Source organism: Miscanthus floridulus, chromosome 13 (genome assembly GCF_019320115.1).
Source record: "Miscanthus floridulus cultivar M001 chromosome 13, ASM1932011v1, whole genome shotgun sequence".
NCBI classification, from domain to species: Eukaryota; Viridiplantae; Streptophyta; class Magnoliopsida; order Poales; family Poaceae; genus Miscanthus; species Miscanthus floridulus.
Window position 1 is genome coordinate 57,590,635 of NC_089592.1, and position 8,617 is coordinate 57,599,251.

An 8,617-nucleotide genomic window follows, 5' to 3' on the forward strand; every position below is an offset into this window, starting at 1 on the left:
AATACAAAATTTTGCTATACACCTACATAAAATCATAGAAACTGCTCAAAAGTTAACAATTTGTGTCTCGAGAGAGTAGTTAATTGTAATATCGTGCGTGTAGGGTACTTACATAGTCCACAACGTCAACATTTGAACATCGAAAGAGCGTTTCTGGTATAGTTGGAACAAGCACTCCCACTCGACATCGAACTTCTCTTCTTCAGGATAATGGAAAACATGTGGCAAACGGATAATAACCTCAAAACCAAAGTCATCTGTCTCTGTTGCTTAAGCCATGTAATATTCATGTAACTGGCCCATATATGTTGTCAGATTTTTATACTCATGATCGGGAACCAAAAGATTGCCCCTTTTATACTTCATTGCCGGTGTTCCCGTCCCTTGTACATCATAATAGATGTTCACGGCCTCTTCCATGGTTAATCCTGGGTTGTCTTCGACGTACTTCTGTATGTTCCTTAAATCTTTATTGTGTATTTCTTCATCTCTTGCTGTAGCGTATTTATTCTGTGTTTGCCTTTCAAATTCAGACTTCAACAAAAACGAAGGCAGTGAGGCACAATGATTGAAGAAACTAACACAATCTTTCTTCGATATGTGTGCCATAAATTTTTATTTCATCAAGGTGGTAACGCTGCCACTGAACGTCCTATTTCTTTTCTGTTAGTCCACTTTGGGAGCATTAGCGACCGAATCCAAGGACCTTTTCTGCGACTGCGAGGATATCCTTGATCTTATTTTGAGCTGAGGTGGAGGAGGAGGAGGATGACGACGAGAATTCTGTTTTCCCAGTGCTGATGAAGATGGAGGAGGAGGAGTCTCCTTTCTCGGGGCTGATGAAGATGGAGTTGGACGAGGAGGAATAGAAGGAGACCTCTGTCTTCTTGAGGGTGATGGCTCCGAATGAGGAGGGGAGTGATCTGTGTTGAGAGATGGTGAGTGATCATCGCAGGTGGGCGAAGACTCACAGTCGTCCTCATCATTAGAGGACAATTGATGGTCAAGCTTAATGAAGCGCTTGCACCAGGCCACTTGAGAGCCTTTGTTTTGTCTAAGTTTCGGCCTACCTTCTGCTACGGGGTACTCAATGGGTATCTTGTTATACTTCTTATCAAGTATTCTGTCAATGGTGATGCGAGCATACCCCTATGTAATTGGGGGCCATTAGTTGTCTCGTCTCCCGCAGGCTAGGCCTAGCCGAGCGCCACCTTGTCCTTTGTCCATTCCTGATGGATGTACAACTTGACATTGACGGGTTCAGTGATGTCGTCCACCAGATGAGGCACATTCGCTTCTTCTTTGTCGAGCGGGGTCGATCCGCAGCTCCTGTGACCCCTAAACTATGGGCTAAAGGCAGTAGGAGTAGGGTTTTGTGGTACTCTTGACCCCTTAGACAGCAAAATTTGCTCGACTCGCGCTTCAACAGTCGCCTCAATCCGTGCTTCCATTCTGTCTTCCATCTCTTTTAGTCACCTCAAATACTCTGCCTCATGTTCCGCTCTACCCCTCGAGCGGCTCTGGTAAGTGTTAGATTCTTGGGGGAATGCTAGTTTCCAAGGAACAACACCGGTTTCTCTAGTGCGACTAGGGTGCTCCTTGGTTCCGAGTGCTTGGGTGAGCACATCTTTCTCCCTATTAGAAGTGCGAGTCCCTTGCCTCACCTCCTCAGTTACCTAGGAGATCCTCTGGATGAGTTCGCTCATGGGTTGATTTGTGGAGCTAAAGCTCCTATCCTCGGCGTACAGTACATTCCTCCCCATACAGTATAATACCGATCTAGGCTCCCAATCGGCGGTCTCAACCTGAACGCCTTCCTCAGCAAGGCAATCCATCTTTTGATGTTCTGCTTCAAATTCTGGCATCTTTTTGGCGTAGCCATGAGAGCCGAGATGATGAGGATTCGTCGCTTTCTACGAGTTCTCCTTATTCTTCCTGCTCAGTGCTAAGTACTCCTCGGATAACCTATATTCCTTGAAATCCTGCCAGAAGTCCTTCTACTTGCTAAACTGTCCACCATCGAAATCTGGCTCTTTATTTTGGAGGACAAAATTCTTGTACAATGTCCCCTTGAAATTCTTGAAGCATGTCACCATGATTTCTTTTGCTTTTTTCTTGACTAACTCCCTATCATACTCGGTTGGGAAAGTGAAATACTCTGGGATCTTGACATCCCATATGTAATCCTTCTCACTTTCATGAACCCTCCATGGGTCATCATCTTTTCCAATCCACTTCCTGTACCTAATCGAGATGAAGTCCCTAACAAGTAACCCGAGGATAGACTTATATTTGGTCAAAGCTATAGGTGGTGAGAGTGGATCCCCAAATTCATCGAACTTAGTAATGTGCCAGTGTGCATTCCTACCAATAGGAATCTTTTACAAGCTTCGCTTGGATCTAGCCTTCCTGCTACCTGAACCCTCTGGCTCCTCGGTCAGTAGAGGCTCCTGCTAGAGACACCAAGTAAGTTATGACCCTCTCAATTGATTAGCGTGTGTGGCTACATAGTCACGTGATACCAAAGTTACCTGGCCATCTTGGTCATTTTGACCCAGATCGAGCATGCCAGACGGGGTCCATGGCTGCTCGTTCTCACCGCCCTGATTGACACCGTCACCGTTTGTCGGTTCATGCGGCTCTCCTGTCCCAGCGATATCAGCCGCTTCTTATTGCCGATTTGTTCTTCGACGATGGGGTAATAGGCGACGATAAGTCATGGCTATAACACGATCGTTGTTAGTTTTGGCTGCGGACAACTACTAATAGCATATGTTCATATATATATATATATATATATATATATATATATATATATATATATATATATATATTAGGTTTATTGCAAAGTCTAATAATAAGTCCACATACAACAAAGTCAAATAACAACATATGTTCACCTAGAACAAATTCATTGTTTGATTGACCACATACAACAAAGTCCACCTACTGTTCTACGAAACTAAGCCTACATCAACTTCCAAATAAGAAAAGCAATGACCATAGCCATAAATAAAAGCATGACATCTTTCCAAGACCAAGGAGCAATTCTCCTAATCTTCACATCTCCAGCGGGTGACTTCTCTTCAATCTTCAGTGCCAGCGGATGGGCATGGTTTGCATTCATTGGACCATAGTAGGCCGGTTGCCCATGGTTTGCAAGGTAGGCCGGATGACTATAGTAGGCCCTCAAAGCTTCATCTTCTATGTTGTACTTTTTGTGCAAATTACTAGGGTAGCGATTGACTTGAGCATAGCAATCTTCCCATGTTCGATAAATCCCAAGCATGTGACCAACATGCACTATATACCATGCCATGGTTGCCTATATGTTTAAGTAAATTAGGCATGTGGTAAGTGGTGATGGTAACTCACTGAACAAGAGTTATTATTCAAGTTATATGGCCAAACTAAATCTATTTAATGTTACTCATCCTCCAAGCAATCTAGGTTACATTTCAAATGAAAATTTTGTAGGGCTGCAAAGTCTATTTTACTAAATCACATAATGCACATAAAATACTCACTTTGCAATCATTGATCATGAGAGAAAGTAAAATAGCTTATTATGTGCATTGCTTTTCTTGTATTGCCTGTCGCTACTGCAACAGTTGAGAGATGCTTTTCGGGAATGAAGATTGTCAAAACAACTTTGTCTAATCGCATGGGTGATCAGCACTTGAGTCATAGACTTATTTGCTATCTAGAGAAAGAAGAAATGAAGAAAGTGACCAATGAGGCTGTGGTTCGACGTTTCATGACAATGGAAGGAAAAGGGCGTAAGTATGATCTCCCATAGGTAATGCAATGCATCTACTATTAATGGAAAATTCTATAGTTTATTTGCTAAATAACTGACTTATCTGTTTTCTTTCCTTTTAGGCTAATGAGATCTTCATCATGGTCTCCTGGATCACATATTATGCTAAATGGGGCATGTTTTGTTCATGATTTTGGGATTCTATCAATGATGACTACACATAAGAGGGCGGTTCCATGGCAAATTATAGCTGATGTCAAATTACAGCTGATGTCAAATTGTGGGGGGCTGTTGCATTTTAAAAACTAGAGTATAGCAGATATTATTTAACCAGATGTACATATATTAGTTCTATAGGTCTAAAATATATATACTCCATCCTCACATCCAAAAACATTGAGCATCGGTGGCACTACAGACTAGACATTCATGATCAAACTGTATGCTAGCATTGCAATAAAGTAGCAGTAACATAAATTATGGCAAGTAAATTATCATATCAAACAATAAGTTGTACTACTTGTAAATGAAAAGCCTCTACTAATTCAAGTAAGCAGCTGTGGGACATTTCATCAGACACGGGCGGGCAGTGAGCCACGCACTCACCATGAGGGTGGGAAAGCAGCTGTCCGCGCGCTCCTGAAGGCCTCGACGGTGGGACAGATGGCGCGGTGCTCCGTCTTGGCATGGACGGTGTGGTGCTCTGGCTTGGGGCGGTGCTCCGACGACGTGGGGGGAGTGGTTGGCACGGGGTTGAAATGAATTTGGATAATTTCAACTCGCACCTCTTTTCTTTTATACCAGTAGCTCATCACTGCCGGTTATGCTTGTAAACCGACAGTGATGGGGTACATCGCTGTCGGGCCATTCCCCAAACCGGTAGTGATGTGGTGTAGCAGTTAGATGTTAAGTTAGGTGTTAAGTAGGATAACTTTTCGTTTTCTTTCGAACTCCTCCTACTGGCGCAACGGTTAAGACCCCTCAACTTAGCCCCTGAGACCCGTGTTTGAGTCCCTCGCAGCCCAAGTTTTTTTGTTCTATTTTATAAATTATTAATTTATTTTAGGATTAGCTCATCACTATAGGTTCTGCTTGTAAACCGATAGTGATGGGGTACATCACTGCCGGGTCATTCCCCAAACTGGAAGTAATGTGGTGTAGCAGTTATGTGTTAGGTTAGGTGTTAAGTAGGATAACTTTTTGTTTTCTTTCATACTCTTTCTACTGGCGCAACGGTTAAGACCCCTCAACTTAGCCCCTAAGACCCGTGTTCGAGTCCCAGGCGGTCCAAATTTTTTTGTTCTATTTTATAATTTTTTAAGCGGCCTAAAGGTCAAAAGGAAAAAATAAATAACCCTTGGCACACATCCTATACTAGCGCAACAGTTATAAGTCTCTGAACTCTACAGCCTGAGACCCGCGCTCGAACCTGAGGGCTGGCATAATTTTTTTTATTTTTTTATATATCACTATCGGTTTTCAAAATAAACCGACAGTGATAACCAGTATTACTATCGGTTTATTCTCATCAATGCCGGTTTTTTGAAACCGACAGTGATGTTTATATATATTAAAAAAATTTATATACTAAATAAACAAAAGCATATGTATTCCTATGTCGAAATGGCTTGAAATTTTTTTGGCAAGCTTGTACACCCAAATTAAGACCCCATATAGGATCTTAGGTTTTTCTGACTAGTTTTTTTATTTATTATATTTTTCTGTGTGCTGAATGAGACAAAAGAGGGTGAATTTTATCTTGGACCTAATAGATTTTTTTCATCCACCTCCACCAAATTCTTATCCCTAGGGCACATTAGAGCCTATGTAAAAGTTTGACACCATTCTGGATCTTTTCGTGGGTAGACTCAGTTCAACCTATAATTAATCGGTGCCGTCATGTGGAAATTCAATTAAACCTCAGAAAATAGCAAATCATCTTTGGAAAATCCCAAACTAGGTGTTTCCTTAACACATGGCACGTGCAAGCCTAAGAAAAAGTTTGAGACCAATACGACACCGGAATACGTATGAACCACAGAAACCTTAATAACCTATGTGTATAGTCATGGTTCGATGAAAGGGCACATGTACCTCTGTGAAGCATGTATACTCCGCCTATGTCGAAATGGCTTGAAATTTTTTAACAAGCATGTACACCCAAATTAAGACTCCACATAGGATCTTAGGTTTTTCTGATCAGTTTTTTTATTTATTATATTTTTTTGTGTGCTGAATGAGACAAAAGAGGGTGAATTTCATCTTGGATCCAATAGATTTTTTCATCCACCTCCACAAAATTTTTATCCCTAGGGCACATAAGAGACTATGTAAAAGTTTGGCACCATTCCAGATCTTTTCGTGAGTAGACTCAGTTAAACCTATAATTAATCGGTGTCGTCGCGCGGAAATTCAATTAAACCTCAGAAAGTAGCAAACCATCTCCAGAAAATCCCAAACTTGGTGTTTCCTTCACACGTGGCACGTGTAAGCCTAAGAAAAAGTTTGAGACGAATACAATACCAGAATGTATATTTGTAGTTGCCCAACAAATGTTACGTGAATTACATGCATGACAATAACTAAACACACAAAGCCGTACAAATTAAAATTAGAACCCAATTAAACTACAACCTTGAAAACAACCTAATAAACATTAATTACTATCGGAATCACTACCGGGTTCGATCGGGCCACGCACACTAACATGCCTCTATAGCCATATATGGTAATTGATGTCACGGATTATGTATCCGCTTATATCGATAAAGTCCAATGCCCATATGAATGCACTCTCTCGTGCCTCACAATACCGAAAGAATGGTCGGCCAAAGATGTAACCTACTTAATGACCACTGCACCTGTTAGTAATCCTTATGCAGTACTAGCGTCCTTCTATAGTGAGCTGGCCGAGGTTACCATTGCAGAAGTCCCAATTGTACCTGAGTTGCTCCGTAGCTTGATCTATAACGGCCCACAAGCCACATGCAGCATAGGGAAGGTCCTAGAGCGCAATCTACATGCGGAGAAAAAGAAAAAAAATAGAGAATGTTATTACAATAATAAACAACAAATAACCATGACTTAGGTATAAGTGACCATTTTACCACATCCACACGGTTGTAGCTCGCAAACCATTCGCTTGCTTGCGGGACGGGGATATCAGTAGCATTCAAAGCAAGTGCCTTGAAGTGCGAGAAATCAAGCACATCATAGCAAACACGTTGAAGTGCCTCTAAACAGATACGTACGACACTGAATTGAGCGCTTATCATGTCAGGGCTCTGTCTTCTCGTCTCGTGGATATGGTTCCGATGATTTGCACCCCTCAAAGGGATGGAAAAACTGAGTTCACACGTCCATAGCCGACCACTTGCATTAGATGCCGTGTTCTCGACGATGTCCGAGATAAAGAACCAGCTAAGTGTTGTTCGTGGCCAATCTATTGGGGATATAGTCTGTGACATATATGTATGCAACAATGATATTAAACTAATTACACTTATTTGTTAGCATCAAAAAACAAAAGATGTTGGAAAATATTTTATAAAATAGCTAGAACAGAGAATCGTGGAATGGCCACATTAGGAGCGAATGGCTCATCGCTAGGGTGGAAACCTGGTTCTTGTGGTGGGGGAGGTCCGTTGTTCAAACCACCTGATCGATAAAATACCAAAAAAATATGAACATAAAATATATGCACAAAAAGTTCTTCCAAGAAAAATGTGGCAACATAATTAAATATAGATCGAATGCAAGGAATAAGAATATATAAATGTAGAATGCAAAGAAACATGAATATAAATATAGATAAAATGAATATAGATAGAATATTGGAGAAGACAACATATCAATACCATTGAAAAATGCAGGAGCCATGGCCAAATCACGTAGAGAGAGTGGATTTCTTGAGAAGTGAGAGTGAAACATGAGAAATGAGACTGTGAGACTTCGTGGGTGGGTGGGATCGATGTATGTGGCCAGCGGTTTGTTTTATATAGGGGGGCATGGACATCACTGTCGGTTTTTAAGTAGAACTGATAGTGAAGGTGCATATATGTAAAGGATATATTTATTTAGATAGTACTGTGGGAATGTTTTAACAACAACGATATATTTATTTAGATAGTAATGAAATACATCAAAAAATAACAAAAAAATTAGAAATAAATTACATATACAATAACAAAGACCTTACACGAAAATTCCATATAAGATAACAAAGACCTATTTGCATACAGGTCAATGTTACAATCAATGTGTATCAACACATTATAATGTAACCACCTCAGTAGCATTCTTCTAGCACCAACTAGGGGCAAATAGCAGCACCGAGGTGGTCTATGAGCTATACCGGTTGGAGATGACAAGGTGGCATCGATGAATCCGTCTTGTCTGTACATGGCCTTTTTCCAGATGCGCACCGCAATGGATGGCTCTATGATCCTCGTGGCATCTCCAATCTCTGGCGTTGCTCTATCTTTAGTAGCATTCTTCTAGTACCTCTTGTGTGCAACATTTTGGTGGACTACGACGCATAATGATATATGTGGTTTGTTGTGAGAGAAAAACATTGTATCATGGCTGATAAGGCCTGGCTGAAACCAACATGCATGGAGAGGCTAGCTCCTGGCCAAGGGCCATTTTCTAGTGGCTAGCAGTCATGGTACACTTTTATTTCTGAACTAAAGTTGTCAAGGTAGGTGGGAGCAGTGTTCCAACTGTTGTGGTCAGTGGGAGCACTGTTGGCATGTGAGGAGCATCTACACATCACTATCGGTTTTAGTTTACAAACCGACAGTGAATGGAGCTATCATTGTTGGTTTTTAACTCTAAACCGACGGTGATGAGGAATTA